Source organism: Lepeophtheirus salmonis, chromosome 13 (genome assembly GCF_016086655.4).
Source record: "Lepeophtheirus salmonis chromosome 13, UVic_Lsal_1.4, whole genome shotgun sequence".
NCBI lineage: Eukaryota > Metazoa > Arthropoda > Copepoda > Siphonostomatoida > Caligidae > Lepeophtheirus > Lepeophtheirus salmonis.
Genome location: NC_052143.2, coordinates 21,190,398 through 21,209,251, shown reverse-complemented (window position 1 = coordinate 21,209,251; position 18,854 = coordinate 21,190,398). Strand labels below are relative to the sequence as shown.

The following is an 18,854-nucleotide window of genomic DNA, read 5'->3' as shown; positions in this document are numbered from 1 at the left end:
AAACAAGTATTTCACGTGAAATTTTATAAGTTATATACCTGTCTTATATTTATTGATTGAAAAAAAATCAATTTTCTCTTCAAGAGGATAGAAATTTTACATTCGCCTAGAAGCAAAAATTTGACAACTATTGAATGATGTACTAATGTCCCTAATGTTCATCCCCTACATAAGACATCATTGCTCAATGTCTTCAATACTTTAATATTTGATCAATAACTCTATTCAATTTCTTAAACGCTAGTTCATATATTCTACCACTCTTGTCTGCCCAACAATGTTCAAGGACATTTAATATTAAAAAGACTTTAAAGTCTTATGTCTTGCCTTGTCATACGATTTTTATGACTTTTTTATTAAGTCTATCACTTTTCAAATCAAGCTTATTGATTTGATTCACCTCCCCCCTTGAATCGTAATATTAAATCAATATTAATAAACTAATAAATAAAAGGATTATAACCATTTTGTCGTATATTTAAGAAAGAAATGAGATTGTATAAGAAAATAGCGAATGGTTTCATAATCCTATAATTTATCAATCTAAGAAATATTAAATTTGATGTATGTACGAGTATATGTGTTTTATAAAAAAGAAGAAAAGCTAAATTAGCTCATTAATCAGAATGTTACAATATGAAAAATGCATTCAATTTGTTCAATGACTTAGGCACAGATTATTTACAAACATCCAATGGTTGAGGTGAAATTAAATATGTATTGAAATATCCCTACAGTTTATGAATAAACTCTTAAATTAAATATAATGTAGGAATATAACATATGAGTAGTTTGATTGTATTTCCATGAAGGATTGAATAGGAGGTGGGAACATTTTAATAATTACGTAAATTTGATTTTTAATTCATATTTACGTGTGTTAGATAAATTTTTGTATGATTTTATACTTTTGAAGTAATTCTCTACCCTAATTTGATATGTCTGCAAGGAATTGTCGTCCAAAGGTTGATTTATTGAAGAATTAATGGGCATCCTATGCAGACTTGTACCCGTTCACTCTTTTTACGTCCATTTGTTCAATTCTTCATTTTGTAAAAACTTTCTATTCGTCGTTCATTCAATCGTTCTTTTTTTAATATTTATTTATTCATTTGATAGTTTTCTAGTAAAAAAAGTCCTACCTAAAACAATACTCATTAATTTATAAAGCCCTTTTTGTTTCGTAATACATTAAAACGAGCCCCAAGGGCGTAGCTTACTAAATGAAAAAAGGGCAATCCCAGGGGTCCTAAAATGATACTCTCATTTTTTATAAAATGGTGTTCAATTTCTTCAAATTGTTTTTGTTTTTTGTACTGCCTCAAAATAAAGGCAGTACTTTTATTGAAGGCAACCTCCAATTTATTTTCATCAGCCTCTCTCTTTGAAAAAATATTTTTTCTGAGTAACCTTATAGACTGGAAAGGTTAAACCGTGGCATAGACAATATAGGCAAATGCTAAGTGTGCCGTCATAATGGGTGCGAAGAAAAAAAAAGGTGACCCCGAACCTAACCCGACTTTTGGGCTGGCCTTAACTTTTCCAACATTATACTTGGGCTAAGATGTGGCCATAAAACTAGGATCTGGTCGGTCTTTAATTTTCAGGCCCAGTTGGGTTTCATTTTTTTATATTCTGGCTGATTTTTTTTTTTTTTTTTTTGGATAGGCCTCTGATTGGTTTTTAATTGCTTTGCTGATTTTTCAAGAGGTTGTAAATTCTCCATTGAGTTCATCTCTGATATAGCCACAGTGATTTTAGTTTGTATATAGCTGGGGTCACCAAACTACTGCCCGCGGGCTGGATCGGGCCTTCAACGTCAGTTTATCCGGCCCGACGACTGTACTTTAATTTGCCTGCTAAGAATTATGGAACACAACACTTTCTGACAAAATTTAAATTTGAATATTATGTTTAGAATACTGAAAGATCCTGATTACTTTGTGCCTCAATTTTACTATTGTTATAGTTTTGTTTTGCTTTTTTCTTTGCATATTGTTTTGTAAACAACTATATATAATACCTTTGTCCTGTTTCGTGTATTTCGAGAAATATATATTCCGTCAAGGTTAATAGAAATACATGGTTAGACCATTATGTAGTTGTGCTTGCTAGAATTTTCAATCTGATGTAGAGTACCGACTGCTGGGCAAGACAGGCATATTTTGACAAAACACGTAATGACGTCACTGTTGCTAGAATTTTCAATTTAATGTATGGGTAGGGAAAACAGATTTTGACAAAATACTCAATGGCGTCAATGTGAAGTGAAACATCAGTCGTAGACCCGTATATGGTACCATATTGTATTTCTAAAAACCTTGATATTCAGTGTACAGGTAGTAGCACTTGCAAGAGCAACATGCATATTCGACATCTCCTTTTAGGTATCCTACAATTACGCTTCTTTCCCGTTCTTTCATTCTTAGATGACCAAACATTTTCAAAAATGAATTATGTGACATCAGCTCATCAAACTCAATTAATTGACTAATACATATTTAAAATAAATTATCTTGATTATTTTATAACACTTGTATACAGTTTTCTTTTTGTAGATAGTTCAATTTTATATTTTGTATTGGCTATGGATGTTACATTTTTTTAATTATTTATTATATTATTAGAGGTATTTATATTTTCTCAGAATAAAATAAATGTCGAAGGCAATTAATGTACTCAGCTTTGTGTAACAGTATAATATTGGATATACATATTATAGGCTATTATAGGATTTTGTATAGATCACCAAATTGATACGGATTGACCCGGGTCAATTTCATGGTTGATCACAATACCGTATAAATGAAATTTAAATACAAGAAGCAAGAGTAGGGAGATGCATCATATGTCAAAGTTTTGCCTGAGGTCCACAAATGAGAAACTAAATCTAACTAACTCGAAGATAAAGCTATAAAATTGACTAGTCTTATGTACTCAAAGACTCGCAAATACGAATTATAGTTTAAGACAAATGATTTGAATTTAATATTGCAATAATAAATCCTCCACAGCTTGTTAGGTCCATTCCTCAAGCGGTGTATGCTACCGGCCCTTAAAAACATGTTTCTCTCCAAGTTTATTAAATAATTATTGGTGGGCTACCTTCCAAATATATGACGGTTTGATTTCATAGTGTTTTGGAGCTTCAGTGCATTAATTACCTTGGATTGGAGTTCACGATGAAAATCTATAAGTAAGTGTAAATTATATATAATACCTCCCCAAAAATAAAACAAATAAAGTAGGTATGTTATAAAATATCGATTTACAGAGAGAAAAAAACTTGCAGGAGACGTACACGGAAGTATGGAAGTGTTTTGGTGATCCCCATAGAAATGCTGACTTTTCATTACTTAAATGGGAAAAATCAAATTCATGTCACTATTACTTAACGTAGATAATCTCTTAAAGTTTAAATTTTTTTTCAATCCATTGCTTCGTTTAATAGCACCATTTGTTAGAAAATAAGTTATTTCAAAATAGCCTTCAAAATTACAAATAAAGTGTAATGGATCAAGTATAAGTTATAATGAACTTAAAAAAAAATTATTTAGCTAGTATCTTGTAGAGTTTCTATTTAATCTGTTTATTCGACATACATAAATTTTAACCCGACACTAGCACCTTTAATCTTTATTACTGCACAATATGAAAGTACTTTCTCTTAATTTTTAACCTCTATTTTTTTCAATAATTCTCATTTATTGTCTGGAGAGCGTGGGAAGATATTTGTATACTCGAATTTCCTACACCAAAGTCTGTGATCTAATAAAATATGATACTTTAATAAAACAACATAACTTTCTTAAACCTCAAGATAATTAAATTAAATTTTCATGAATTACAGAGTACAGTATTCTGTAAAAGTTGATATTTTTAAATACCTACAATTGAATTGTATAATACGAAATTCGAGTATATGAATATCTTCCCACGCTCTCCAGAAAATTATTGATAGATATTAAAAAAAGGGAGTTGTTAAAAATTAAGACATAGTACTTTCATATTGCAGATAAGCAAAGATTGGAGGTGCTAAAGTCGGGTAAAAGTTTATGTTATTCAGATGAACAGATGGGATAAAAACTTTAAAAGGTACTACCTTTTATTTGGTCCTTTACAACTTACTTATGATTTTGAAGGCTATCTTGAGATGACTTATTTTCCAGTGAATGGTGCAATTAAACGAAGCAACGGATTAAAAAAAAAAGACTAAATAAATCATATTTTAGCCACCATCAAGGATAATAATTATAATTATACCCATAATCAAGAAAAAAGGATGTCATAATCTTCGTAAAAAATAGCCAAAAGCTACCTCCTTTAGTCAATAAGAAAATGAATGTCAAAATGAATGCCGTTCATATTTTTTCCCCCGATTGTCGTTCATTCGTTCAAAAAATGAACGGAAAGAGTGAACGCCGTTCGTTTCTCCGTTCAATGTACAAGTCTGATTCTAAGACGTCTTTCTGGGATACAATATTTTTTAAAGCTGTATTTTAGGGATCCTGTCCAACTGATCATTCCCTGGTCCGATGGATCACTTATAATTTTATTTGTAGAGGCGTGTAAAACATGTCCTAGAAAGCGGGAGTGGCTTTTTGGTAATTGAACCGGATTTTTTATTTTTCGGTACGGTACATAAAATTAAAATTTCTAGCAAGCACGATTACATAATGGACTAACCTTGTATTTCTATTAACCTTGGTATGAAACAACTTTGTAACATAAAGACATTGATTGATAAAATAATGGTTTAAATTCGGTATCTAATTATAAAAATGTAATATTTAAAGTGCAATGATCTGTTAAGTTGAACGAAGCAATGTTTTTTAGTTGTATTGATAATGACCCATATTTTATGAAAATTTGGACCTTTTCCTTTGAAATTTTTCTCTGACAAACTCTACTCATTGGGCTTATTAAATCTCTTCTATCCTTAGTGATACATTTTTTTATTCTACATTTAACTCTTTAATTCGTGCTTTTAGATATATGCATATATTAGAGTCATTATTTATCTACCATAATTATACTAGATACGGTCCTAATATACCTAGGAAATTGAAGTAACAGAGTATTTTATGTATATATTTGCATGAAGAAGCCTGAACTGTCATTGTACCGCCCATATCAAAGAAACGGAAAGGAGAATAGCTTCTTCTTTTAGCTTGTTTATAGAGATGATGCATTTATTCTGTTGTGGATGAAAGCTTAAAAGATTGACCCTGGTTTCTGCCGAGTTGAAGAAATGAAGAAACTGTTCACAAATCTCTATTTCTTTGTCTAATGGTTCATGGAACCTAGAAAAGATATAATGTTGATGGCTTCAGTGACATAATTAATTTTAGTTTATGTATTTATGTAATGGGTTTATGTATTATAGAATTGAAACTTGGGGAGAAAGGCGCATGGCTAAATCCCTCTGAACAAATCCTACTATATTTAATTTCAAGCTCTGAGCAAGAAGATAGGAAATTTTCATTATCAAAAATTATATAAATGGAAATACCATGAGGATATTATTGTAAGTAAGTATGGACTACCTAAATACAACATTAAAGATAATTCTATTAAGCATATCAAGGATCTATCATGTGCTTTTTATTTCGAATAAAGGAACTCTGGAAGCATATTTGATACTAATATATGAGACAATCATTTACATATATATCAGTATTAAAAATGAAGTTACAAATCCAATTATTTGCGCGGGATACGCAATACAAAAAGAGTAAATTTATTTACTTACACATCTTTAGGACTAAAACACTCATAACATGAGGCAAATTAGAGCAAAGTTGTTTCAATATTATGGAAAGATATACTTATAATCCACAATATTGAATTAGATCAAAATATTTTTTAGTATATATTTTACATATTTTATGAGTCTATAAAGGAACTTTTTTTTCAGCAATTGAAAGTTATTTTCTTGTTTAGATTGATAAAATGAAAAATAAAGATATCCTGAAATACTAAATTTTGAGCTTTTGATATTTCTTTACATTCTATATCATGGTTTCCCAGCTTGTGGTACATGTACTTCTGAGCGTATATTTGCCTATACCAGGGGGCACATTTAAGATAATAATTTATATGTCAACAAATCTTAATATTTGTATCCTCAAAGTCAGCACGAGGTCTGTGGCTGCGTTAAAACAGGCCCAGACTAGATTTTATACTTAGCATAAGATTTTTCAAAAAATTTAGATAAAATATAAATTATATTTTGTAATGAATATGTTCAATTTCAGATTTATATTTTGTATGCAATACAACCCTCTTTTTATGAGCAAAAACACTAGAAAACAAAAATATATAGACTTTTACATGAGCTCTTGATTTACATCTACATATTATGAACAAAGATTTGAAACTTTCTCGGTGTCTTAGGTAGGCTCTTGTATATATTTCTGGCCGAGGCTACACTAAGGGTTGCCAGGTGCAATTTTACATTTCCTTTGGTAAGTTTGACATTTTTGTAGCATAATCGTACTCGGAATGTTTTGACGTACGACTATCATTTGTGTTGTTTATAGTGACTTGAAAAAATTAATTTGGAAAAAATCATTTTTTCAACTTTCGACTTGGATTATCACAACAAGAGTGCATTGATGAACTTAAATCTTTGTATCGCGATGAAGCACCATCCTATAGCACTGTGAAAAACTGGTTTAATAAATTCAATCGTGGTCCACACTCGCTCAAAGACGAATTCCGTAATGTACGTCCAAAAACGGCCGTTGTGGGAGAGAACATGGATGCCGTGCGTGAAGTGATAATACAAGATCGTTATGTGACATCGCTCAAAAGAAGGCTCGTGTCGATTGGTGCAAAGAAATGTTGAAAAAATACAATGCCGGTGCTTCAAAAGACGCTTATAAGATCTTCACAGGTGACAAATCATGGATCTATGCGTATTAGCCCGAAACAAAACAACAATCGACCGTGTGGGTCTTCGAAGACGAGCCAAATCTAACCAAAGTTGTTCGTGGAAGAAGCACTTCGAAGGAAATAGTCGCCTGTTTTTTCTAGGCAAAACTGGTCATGTGGCGAATGTTCCACTTGACCATCGTAGGAAGGTCAATTCTGAGTGGTACATCACAATTTCTTTGCCTGAAGTCTTTGGAGAAATTCGAAAAACGAACAAGAGAAGACGAATCATTGTTCACGATGACAATGCGGGCTCTCACACATCTGCTCAAACCATCACCTTTTTGACCGTGAACAACGTCGAATTGATGGTTCATCCGCCGTACAGCACGGACTTGGTACGCAATCCCCATACACTTCAAAAATAATAATGTATATTCTAAAAACAAAAACGTTGATTTCTTTCAAGGAAAAAAAAAAAAATTAAAAACAAAGAGGAATCCTAGTTGTAGTATTTTCCTTCATAATAGTGAAATAGTAAAAGCATCTTTTGAAGTTGCACTCATATCCGCTAAAGAAAAGAAACCTCCTTATAACAGTATAAGAAATGGTACGATAGGTTATTCGTGAAGAAGCCTCAAAGAAATTGAATAAAATACCTACACCGAAAAAACGCTGCAATGGCATGTTTTAGATATTTCTAATGATATCCTACAACAAGTTATTAAAGGTTAAAACTTCTAAAATCGGGGTTCAATTCAATTAGATGAGACGACTGGTGTGACAAAATATGCTCAGTAACATGTATGGGTTGGATATGCTGAAACAGGCTACATTAAGCAAGAGTTATTAGTAAATCCAGTACTTGAAGCCACAAATTAAGGTGAATATATTTTTGAAATAGAGATTTCATTTTTTAAATAGGATGGATTACGTTGGGAAGGTTTGAGAGGATGTGCATCAGTTGTTGCACCAGCAATGTTAGGAAATAAGTCTTGTTTCAAAGCCAATGTCATGGAAGTTACTCCCATGTGAATTTATTCCATGCTTGATCCATCGGTTTACTGTGGCTTGCAATGTGTTCCCTTACGAGATATCCAATGTATTATCACAAATAGTCAAATCATATCAAAGGAAGGCCTTCAACTCGGGACTTTTTGAACATTAATGTAAGGATTTTGGATCCGAGTATAATAACTCATGATGCTAATATAAACTGGCTCTACCGGAAAATTGTTTCTAAATGAGTGTCAGAACTGCGCGATGAGTTACATTAGTTCTTTTAATATTCCTGAAGATTTTCATTAATTCATTAGAAGATAATGTATGTAGTTATGTATCAAAATACTAGTGATGACGATTAATTTGAATAGGGAATCTGTGGTCTTTTTTCTGGAATCAGGATTGACAACGGGAAAATAATGTTTAATTTGCGATTCCGATTCACATTTATTACTGGTGGTTAACTATTTAAAACTTTTCTAAATTATGAAAAAAAATAACCTCTTCAAAATGATGAAATTTTGGCTTTTTACAAGAAAATTTAAAATTGGAAATTTCATTAAATTGTCAATTTTTTTACAAAAATTTAAATAATAGCCCAGTATCTTCTAAATTTTAAATGTTTAAAATGTCAATTTTTTTTCAAAATTACATTTTAAACATTTCAGAGAAAAATTCAATTTTTGATTAAAAAAAATTTCCAATTTTTTTTTTTTTTTTTTTTTTGAGAACAACTGATGATTTTTGGAATTTTTTTCGAAAAAAATTATTTTTTGAGAATAACCATGGGTAAAAGAAATATTTTTACCAAAAACTGAATGTTTTGTGAATAGTTGTAGATTTTTGAAAAATATTTTAAGTATCAAATTATATATTAAATTTTTTTTTTTTCAAAAATTTAATATTTGTAATTAATTTTTCAAATATTTTTCCAAAAAAAAAATCCAATTTTTTAATTTTTTATTTCAAAACAATTCTATTAACCAAGGCTCGTAAATATAATCCTGTGGACGCCCTTGATAGTAAAATTGTACTTTTTAACTATTATTTAAAATATTATATTGGGAAATATTGCTTTATATCATAGTATACTTTTTTAATAAAAGAATAGATAAACAAATACACTAAGTATTTTAGTCATACCAATTTTACAAAGAACTTCAACAAATAGCTAATATTTCCAGTATGATTAACATGCATAATTAATTTTATGTATTCAGTTTTTTATTATTTGTAAGAAATTATTTTTTATTTGAATGATATAACATTCGAAGAACTACCATAAAAGAATCATTGGAACATTTTATTTTTCAAATAAATTAAACCATTCTCAATAATAGAATAAAATGGATCTTCCTTCTCGATAGACAAAAACAAGGATTTTTTTTTAAAGGACTAGCAAAAAAAAATTTTTTTTTTCAATTCCGATCCTATCATAGCCCCCCATAAAATTCATTTTATCGCTTCAAGACAAGTCACAAGTTATTTCAATTCATACTAGACTTGATTCGCAAGTCATTTTTTTCAAGTTATTTAGTTTGAAGTCTCAAAACTGACTTGTTGACTTCATGCATTACCTATTTGAAGGATAAGAAAAATTAGAATAATTAATGTTCTTTGATATAAATGGTCCCAAGACGCAACAGACGCACGGTACATAAAATAGAAAAATAAATTAGAAAGAGAAACCTCCTCAGTGATTATAAAGAAAGAGGAAAAAATTTATCCAAAACACGAAACCTTTTATTTCAAAAGAATGATTTCTAAAAAGATTACAACTACAGTTGAGATCATGCCATTTATGTTCGTACATACAACATAAAAGAATAATTAATTCAAATTATTGTATTTACGTTATAACGTTGTATATGTACATTGTACGCATATTTCCATAATAGATGTTTAAGAAATAGATTGATAAGGAAAAAAAAACTTCAGTATGACGAAACAAAACAAACATTTCAAACTGCTATTAAATCCGTTGTGGTACGATTTAAAACTATTGGTATTGCTAACATTTATCCTATTTCAACTCTTACATGCCAACATATATTCAATTCTTTGAATATATGAATTAAAAACAATCGTGACAATTTTACTTCATAAAGAAAAAATTAATCTTCTATATACGGCCCCATAGTTGCTATTAATTAGCCAATATAAACCAACCGCAATAATTTAGAATTCTTGAATAATGGGAAATTATATGCCATCAATTTTAGCAATCTCACATAATTAATTGTAGAGTTATTCGCGTTCAAAAAAAGTTTGTCCATGTGAACAACTGACTAAAAATGAAAACAAACGAAAATTTGTTTTATTAGTCATCTAAAGTCCTGTATAATTAGGAAAAAATCAACTGATGCGGGATCAAGATGAGCTCAAAATTTGTTCAAGATTTAGTGCAGATACTCCCACTTCAATAATAAATTTATATTCCAATCTCTAGATAGAACTTTATTCGGAGTTGTGCAAAACTATATGTATAACTCAGTATAAGTAACTAGAGGAAAAGAGAAGAAGGAGCTTTGAAGATTATAATTTAAAAAAATATATTTGTCTCATATACATCGGAGGCCTGAAACTAAGAGAAAAAAAGACATATTGTCAAATCATTATTCCTTGGATATTGACTGAATACTATATTTAGAATACATAAGCTATTGACTTAATGGCAAAATCATGTATTTTATTGATATGATAAATTACAGACGTGACACTCTATCATAATACATATTATATTGAATCAGAATGATCAAATTACCTCTTTTTGTGTGTAAAGAAAAATATTATATGTGTTTATATGGTCGTAGTGTTGTATCAGTCCAGCCCATTTCGGGCTATATACCTGAATTTTTGTGCTCAAAGTTGCATCAATTTAGACTGTGTTTTCCCGTGGAATCTTAATTTTAGATACTGAAGCAGTTACGTCAGAATATATGCATAAATAAACATTCTAGTTGAAAATTATAGCTTTGTTGTAAGATTATATCCCACTGTTACTAATATTTACAATATAATAAGTCAGTGAAACTGATAAAGTCAACACTATATGAGGTAAAAATAAATCGGCACCATCAAAAAGACTAAAATAATTTGCTAAAAATACAAAAACCATACTTCAAATTTAAATTATAGACTGTATAAAAATCCTATTAAAAGTCTTTAATTAGTGGTGTCTTGAATTTGACGGAAGGCACTTGATTTGTCGTCCATCCAAAGTCCACGAATTATTCTCAAAAGACCGTACTTTGATGAAGAACTTCTCTTTATGTTTATAAATCCTTTTTTGTTATTTCGCTTCCTATTTAGGCAAAAAAGTTGAGTAAAATCAAATCTATAGACTTAATTTCTAATTAGACTTGTCCATTCCTTTTGGAAATCCCAAACAAAACCATTCAGTTGACAACATTAGTATTAGCATCTTCTAATCCTTTTTATATTTAACTTTACCAAGCATTTTAAAATACCCACAGTTGGACAATCTAGAAAGGCATTCAAAAGTTTACCACAATCCTTGCGAGGCATAAAAAACTAAATAATTCCGAAGGAGATTTGGAATTGAGTAGTAAACTTTCTTCCATCCTTTATTCTTCACAAATAATTTAATATCCTATTTCTCCAGTGTTCCGGTAGCCCACAAAACTGGATATGATAATCATATATTTTTTCACCACATTACAGATGTGACACTCTATTATAATACATAAATTAAATCAGAATGATCAAATTACCACCGTCTGTACATTCATGTGTAAGGAAAAATATCATATATGAATGTATTTGCGTAGTGGATCTAGGGCTCTTACTTCCTGAACCCTCAAAAGGGAGTACCCACCCCCCACTCCTCCCTTCCTTTTATCCCTAGGACTTCACTCCCCGAAACCATCTACCCCCTGCATTTTACCCCACCTATTACAATAAATACATATCATTCATAATACCAAACATTCAATCTTTTAACAACCATAAAACCTTATTATTAATTTAACTTAATGACGTAGGTATTAGGGATGTATTGGACTTCTCTTGACGTTATCACTTATCACTGGGATCATCTGGGATATGAAAAGCCTACTATCTAATTTATGTTACGAGCAATTATTATGATTTTTTTTTTTTTTCAAAAATCATTTTTTCCTTTCTGTTTTAATCCCTATAACCATCGAAAAGCTCGTTTTTGTGAACGCAACTGTAAGAGGCAGTCGAGAGCTACCCAAAGATTGAGGCAAAAATCATATATTATCTCTTTTTTTTAAATAAACTGATAAAGCATAAGTAAATATTATGGTATTACATTCACTCGATCTGACCAAGGAATCTTGTATAAAATCCATATACATACAATACAGAAAGTTTATTTCTTTCTTCAGGAATGATGGGGCCCTAACCAACGCATATTGAGGTCAAGAAAATAATTTCTCCCGAGTACGTTGTCCATTGAGCTATGTCAATTTCACTTGGGTTAATTTTGTTTAGTTACTAATTGCTTATGCTTGAATATATCGAAAAGTGAATTAATTTCAATCCCTCAAACTTAATGTATTATTGAATTTGTAAGTGTTCAGATTTCAATGGAAAACATGGTACTTGAGTAGAAATGCCCACTACGTATCGTCGCATAGACATTAATGTAAAAAAGAACCATCAATACTCAAGGATTCAAGTCATTTTATATATTTTGACTGAGCCTCTCTAACGAGAGGGTTATCTCAAATCCAGAGTCCTATAGTTTCACCTTTACATAAAATATTTATTGATCATTTTTCCGTCTTCTAATTTGTAATGACTCTCTTATTCTAACTAAAAAGAAGCATCGCCCAACAACTGCTCCTAACAACTATGAAATTCATTTATGATTATGATCTTCTATCGTTCACTGGCTCTATTTCTGAATAATAATGATAAAAAAGGATGTGAATAAAGGGTTCGAAAGGTAAATGGCTCGGGGAGGGAAATGCTAGGAGGTAAAAGAACAGGGGTGTTCGCCAGCAATATAAATTAAAGGGGGTTATCGTCGAGGGGTTGGGTCCCCTCTTTCCTTACGTTGTGTTATATCAGACTAGTCCTATTCGAATTACTGACAATCCTATCTTTACTACTTATGGCCAAAATTAAATCAATTGAGACTTGTTTTTTAACTTTTTGGGTGAGTATAATTTATTTAGGGTGGTCATATTTTGAAAAAAAAGGACACTTGGACGACGTTGATAGCAAAATGGTATTTTTTAACTATTATATAAAATATTAAAGAATAGTAAAGGCATTGGAACCGGCATTGGAATTATTTTAAATCGTCCCATTACTAATTTTTACTAAGTGTTTATATACAACTTTATACATATAGATTCATTTTTCTTTTCTTTTTTAATATGACGCGCACGCTTGATTGCATTGTTATTTATTGATCAAATATTCTAAGATACCCTCAAAATGACTTTATTTTATATTTTATAGGACGACAAAAGTTAAAAGGGCATAAAATTAGACAGAAAATTCAAAACAAGATCTGAAATTCCCTTAACAAATAATTAATTTTTTTAAATAGACTTTTCTATATTCATTTACACATGACCTGCCTTGTTAAAGTTATTCCACTCCGTCACTGCTCTTAAATTGAACAAATTCAATACAAGGCAAAAAATCTACATAAAGAGTAGTCTTTTTAGAGTTGTTAAAAACACACTGAATTGACAAATAAAATTTATGAATTAATCTATTAAGTTTGAACTAGAACACTCTCATAATTTTTACTTGTACAAATACGTATTATTAGGAACGATCTTTCGGTACTCAAGTGTAGCTGTAAGTAGACTATCACAGGATCTAAGGATACTTTTAGGAAATGATATCTCCTATTATGTTTCTGTACCATATGGTATGAGATTATTAAAAAAAAGACATTAGAGAAACGATATGATATTACGTACTTTTCATGAAGGTCAAGTATGCATTTTGTATTTTTCAAAGTTATGGGTTTGTTTGTTGTTAAAACATGTTTATAATATGTATTGGTATTTTCCATGGAAAACTTCGTTGCGTATACCTACATAGTTGATATGTTGTACGTCAGCATAAAAACAATTTAAATCAAGAAAAGGAGAAAATTAATTAATGTAACCGTCTTTAGCGGCAATGATTGCTTCTAAGCGATAGTGATAGGCCTGGGACCCGATACAGATATAGTCCTCTGTCATGGCGTCCCAGTGCTGGCTGACAATTACTTTGAGGGCCTCTGTCTTTGGATTATGGACACTGCAGGCCCTACCTTTGACATGAAACCAAAAGTTGTAGTCCAAGGTGATGGCATCCAGGCGATATTCTCAAAAAAAGAGTTCAAAATACTCATTTATTAGAGTTTAACAACAAAGGATTTTTTTCCATTGCTGGTGTCAAAAGAAGCCTTTACATCCTCACAAGGCTCTTTCCGCCTCCTTTTTTGTAGCTATGTGGACAGTCTGGTGTGAAACAACGAGATCTCTTGCATAGCCCCTTATGGACTAGAGTGATTGGTCTGGGCTGATTTATTTTGGCCTTTTTGATAGACCCCTTCTTCCTATACAATGTTTCAGACTTGATAACGGCGTAGAAGTTGCCAGCCCAACTGCTTGGAGTACAAAAATGGAAATTCATCAATCACGTTCGATTGTAATTTTCTTTCTCAACTTGTACGTAAGCTAGCTCAGGTTTGTTTTGTTTTGTAACTAATAAGAGGTAATTCTAATCACTCCTCCTTAATTAATTATTGAATTAGGAACTTGTGAGGATAGATGTTAAGAGCTCGGCTCGTGAGCTATCGCATCATCCCTAATTATACGACGCTCTGACGTCAGAGAACATCTCTGACGATGACTAGAACATTCTATCAGTATTCATGAGTATTATTATTGTGTTATGAGTAAAGATATGTACACGTGAGAAATTAGAGAATAAATACCTATTAATTACATAAGATTACGTTATATTATTTAATTGGTCTTATGGTAATCCCATAGAACTGTTTAGATTTCAATAGACCACAGGTATATTGGCTCTAATATGGTTCTTTTCAAATAATATATTTCAATTTCTCATTTTCTTATTGTGACGATTCATTTTTGATATTTAAAGTCCATTTTGCGACATACCCAAAAAAATAACTAGAATAATTTGTTGCTAGAAATTGAGGATAATTCGTCGAAAAATACAAATTTGACAAAGACATAATTTTAAGAAACATCACTCTAGCTTGCTTTTATGTTGACAAGACAACTATAATATGTCTTCATTGAGTACAAATGGATATACAGTCCTACATAAATATCAATGCATGAACGTACTTAATCAATTAACTATATTTCTTTAAACGATAAATAATTCACGATTAATATAAATATCTTCATCAAATTATGTATCCTACACATGAATAAATAAATTAAATGTTTTGCAAGTATGACATGCAGTAATTTATTTAAAAAGAAATAACGAAACAAATGCAAAATAAATAAGAAATTAATGCATCATTAAATGGCTTTACTTGTTTGTATATATAGTAATGTTTCTCCTTCGGGATCCCGGGATTTCTCAAGCTAAAATACCTATAGGAAATTCCCAAAAAATCCCACATTTAATTATTTGATAACATAAGTTTCATTCACATAAAATCTACAAAAAATACCTTGTTATTTTTTGAGGCGGATGGACAAGGTTACATAATTCAATAAGGCTGGACCGGTAAGCTATTACTGATAGCTATAGTTGATAATATTGTAGAGATTTATTGTATTGTTTAGGTGCAAGGAGGAGGGGGGAAAAAAGACATATGGTGTCATTGTTTAAAATACTGATGTGATTATCATCTGCCTGCTTTATTATGATTTTTGAGGGTATAACGAATGTATTTATTAGCAAAATGTTTAATGAAGATATACTACGTATAATTGACTTCGACGTTTTTTATCCGTTACAGTAGATTTGAAAACGTCACACTCCATGAAATTGTAATTCATTATGAACCTTATTCTCAGAATAATAGCTAATGAAACGACAAAGTAGAGTATTTCAAAATATATTTGAAGTTCCAAGTTTAAAAAAAAGGCTTAAATTAAATATAATCTACATACTAAAAATAAACCATTAAACATTTAAGTTAAATATACAAAATTAAACAATTAAAATCATATAACTATTAATAATAATAAATTATAAATATAAATATTGAAATAATAGATTGATCCAGATAATTTTTTCTTGTTTTAACATCGGAATTCAGTTTAATATGTCATAACTTTAGGTTGCAATACACAAGCGAGACGAGGAGTTTAATCAAAAAGATAATCACCCCTCTTCTTCATATGGAAGTTGCTATATACAATTGTGCACAGGATAGATATATCTCTACCGATGAGATCTAACTAATTATTAATAATAAAGTAAATGTCAAAATCATAAAATTAGACAATAAATATACTAATAAAAAAATTTTATAAATAAATTCATCGTAAAGATTTAGAGCAAAAGCTAATTATGTAGTAATGTCCGGCGATATTACTCCCTATTAAGAGCATCCAAAAAGATTTTTCCCCGTTACTTAGGTATGCTTATATAACAACATACTATTATCATGATGGATATACACAATTGTTAATTATAATGCAACACCCAATGTAACTACCCTCGTTGTTGTGACCATTTAAACAGTTGTTTTTGCCATTTATGAGTTTTCTGAACACCATTTCTTGGAGCCCATCAACCATAGCTAAGCCTTTAGTGATAAAAAAGTAATATTTATTGACTATGTAATATTGGAAAACCTAATTATCATACCCAAGTCTTAAAGCGAAGTAAGTAGTCTCAGACAAACTAGTTGCAAACCATCCAAAGCTACTACCCCCGTTGTTGTGACCATTTAAGCAGTTGTTTTTGCCCTTTACTGAGTTGTGTATCATAATTCTTGATATGTTTAGCTAAAATAGAATCATATTTTATGGTTAGATTTAAAAAAATTGAATACTTACTGTGAGATAGTACAAAATTCAGAGTTCCATTTCGATATTTGTAAATACTTTTTACTGATAACTTGATCATCATTTGGTGTGGATGACTCAAAACATTTTTATATGTATTTCTATATATGACATCAGTACCAACATCCTCCATTAATTTAATGATGGTTCCTTGGGAAGGGATATGTTTACCCTTGTATTTCTCCATAAATTTTTTGAACGTAGATGATTAGCAATGGATAAGGTTATATTACATGCAATAAGCATCGTTGTGAGATCAAAGTTAAAGTCTAACTTGATGTATTTATCGTCAAATTGATTTTATAGATGAATATCCATACTCTTGTTATGAGATGAGGATAATGAGTGGCGTGTAATTCTAGACAGGGGACTAAAGGCACATTTATATCGACAAATCCGACAAACCATCTGTTTCTCATCCGGTAAGTATTTTCCAAATTCCTGGGCCTCCATTTTCATAAATCCAGACAGAAGGCGACGCCATTTTGGGGATTTTATTCAGTTCTCTATCGACTATCACCATCTCATATTATATTAATATTGAATAATAAAGGCGGGAATGATAACGTTCATGATTGATAGAAGAAGATGTATATTATTTAATCAATGATGCCATAAGTAATTCTTCTTTTCTCCTCGCACGCTTTTCTATTCTTACCAAAATTATCACCCTTACTGATAGCAATAAAAATGAAAAATATGAGAATTGATAATAAAGTGAAATCCGGAAACTGCAATTTTTCACATGAGAAGTTGACTATATCCAGATTTTTCTTATATCCGAAGTACATAAATAACCACAATTTCTTTATACTTATATAAATAAGTCATTTTGAAACTCTCCATTTCGGGACAACCCGTGTTTGATTTGATCCTGTTTTTGACAGATCGTGAAGGATTTTTAGCTTATCTTTCAACGAAAGGGCACTCATGATATGCATCCGTACGGATTGAAAGACAATGCGAAATAAATTTACAAAGAAACATACCTTCAGTTAAAAAATGTACTTGCAGGGGGGGGGGGGTTGAAAAGTTTCCGACGTAACAAAGATACAAGACATTTTTTCTTAATCTTTATTTTTGAACATAGTCTCCTTTTAACTCTACACACTTCCCCCAGGGATGCTTTCATCCCTTTAACCCGTCAAATTATTACTCAGGGGTTTTTCTACAAAATAATTGTTCAAACGACACTTGTTGTTTTTGGCTAAAATACTCTGAGTTGGATTGACTTACATTCTTTCAAAAAAGTACAGGGAATTGTTAAATAAAACACGAATTTCATACTTAATAATTAAAATTTATTTTGTGGCCTTCCTATGTAAAACACATATACCAACGTACCAACTATTGGCACTTTTTGGCATGGCCTTTAGTTCCTTCCACTAATTTTGTTTTATGGGTTCAATAGACTCAAAGTGGGTTCTACGGAGTTACAATTTAAGTTTGGAGAACAAAAAAAAGTCACATGGAGCTAAATCCGGTGAATATGGTGCTTGATCGATGGTATTTGTTGCGTGTTTGGCATTGAATTCGCTCACAACCGTGGCTCTGTTCGATGTTGCTTTTGAGTCATAATGGTAAAAACTGACTCGTGAGAGATGTTAAGGCAATGTGATAACTCCCTTAACCTGGTATGACGATTTTTCAACACAATTTCCTTCACTGAGTCAATGTTCAGTTCGGTGGTAAAGGACGAAGGTCGTCCAGTACGCGTCATGTCTTTGACGATATTAAGTCCCTCCTTGAACACATTGTACGACTCCTATGTACGGGTTTTTGATGAAACTGATTCACCAAAAGCTTTTTCTAACATTTTCAACGCATCAGCACATGAAATTTCGTTTGCAACACAAAATTTAAGACAAACTCTTTGTTCAATAATTTCGTTCATTGTAAAAATTGTAGAAGACTAGAGAGGGGCACTGACTTATCCAGCTGTTGCAAGCAAATTGGTCTACAGTTCGCGCT

At 30.9% G+C, this 18,854-nt stretch overlaps 1 long non-coding RNA gene and 1 pseudogene across 1 annotated transcript; one reads left to right on the top strand and one right to left on the bottom strand.

Moving 5' to 3' along the window:
- Positions 1-6,577: 6,577 nt before the first annotated feature.
- LOC121127741 (histone-lysine N-methyltransferase SETMAR-like) lies at positions 6,578-7,304 on the top strand (annotated as a pseudogene).
- Positions 7,305-16,083: 8,779 nt separating this feature from the next.
- LOC139906999 (uncharacterized) lies at positions 16,084-17,558 on the bottom strand. Its single transcript, XR_011783291.1, has 3 exons — positions 16,875-17,558; positions 16,684-16,823; positions 16,084-16,621 (listed from the first exon to the last, which is right to left on the bottom strand). It is a non-coding gene; the product is annotated as an uncharacterized lncRNA (long non-coding RNA).
- Positions 17,559-18,854: the final 1,296 nt, after the last annotated feature.